This window comes from Schistocerca americana, unplaced genomic scaffold (assembly GCF_021461395.2).
Source record: "Schistocerca americana isolate TAMUIC-IGC-003095 unplaced genomic scaffold, iqSchAmer2.1 HiC_scaffold_763, whole genome shotgun sequence".
Lineage (NCBI taxonomy): Eukaryota > Metazoa > Arthropoda > Insecta > Orthoptera > Acrididae > Schistocerca > Schistocerca americana.
The window spans coordinates 25001-26025 of record NW_025726526.1 but is presented as its reverse complement, the minus strand read 5'-3'; the positions used below and the strand labels follow the sequence as shown (position 1 = coordinate 26025).

The 1025-nt window shown below is 65.8% G+C and overlaps 1 non-coding gene across 1 annotated transcript in view; it reads left to right on the top strand.

The window, feature by feature from the left end:
- Window positions 1-902: 902 nt before the first annotated feature.
- The window catches only part of LOC124590367, a 1910-nt gene continuing 1787 nt past the window's right edge, over window positions 903-1025 (top strand). Inside the window, exon 1 of the ribosomal RNA XR_006976574.1 lies at window positions 903-1025. This exon is cut by the window's right edge and continues 1787 nt beyond it. This is a non-coding gene — a ribosomal RNA (small subunit ribosomal RNA).

Genomic DNA, 1025 nt, shown 5'->3' with positions numbered 1-1025 from the left:
CTAGGGGTGAATCAGTGATGGCGACGATCGGTTGAGCTACCAACCGGTTGTTGCAGCGATACCCACCATGCCCACGAACGTGAATGGCATGTGGGTGTGAAGCGATACGCGGCGGTGGCTGGGTGGGACCGTCCCCGGCCGGTGAGGGGGGGCCTCCCGGCGTGTTGGCCGTGCGGTGCGTGGGCGCACGCGCTACAGCCGGCTGGTGGGGGCGGCCAGTGGCAGGCGCGCCGGCCGACGGAGGCGGCAGGCGGCGCAGCTGCGCGCCGGCGCACCCTGCACGCGGCGCCGTGCGGCCAAAGTAGGTCCTCGCGGGCCCGGTGCGAAGCGCGGTGGACATCTGCAGTGTGCTGGTCCGATTGAGGACTGTGTGCGCTGAGGATGCGCCGCCGCCCGGCGCTCGGCGCCGCGACGCCGTCTGCTGCTCGGTCGCCTCTGCGGTTCTCGCAGGTGGTTTGTATCGCAGCTGTGCGGACGTGTTGGCGCGTGCGCTGTGCTGGGAGAGTTCGCTTCGGCACCCAAGTGGGGCTTTTGTCCTTCTGTGGCGCTGGCGTTGGAGCTGCCGGTCACCGTAGGTGGCGCGTGTTGTCTCCCGCCGGCAATGCCACGACAGCACGCTCCCGGGCCTCTGTCGGCAGCGGCAAGCTCAGTTGGGAGCACGGGTGGTCGCACCTAAAGCGTCTACTCGCCAAACTCCGGGCGATTGCGCCTCTCTCGAACCCGACCAAGTACTTAGGACGGCGCTGCGCGCCGCCGGGACCTGAGAGGGTTTCGAGGTGTATGGTGCAGGGGAGCTCAGCCTCCTCCTGTTTGCAGAATAATTGAGCGGACGCTTGCGTGTTCGCGCGGGCCCCCGGGACACACTCCCGGGCGGCCGGCTGCTCAGCTCTAGTTGACGCAGCTCCCTGGTTGATCCTGCCAGTAGTCATATGCTTGTCTCAAAGATTAAGCCATGCATGTCTCAGTACAAGCCGCATTAAGGTGAAACCGCGAATGGCTCATTAAATCAGTTATGGTTCCTTAGA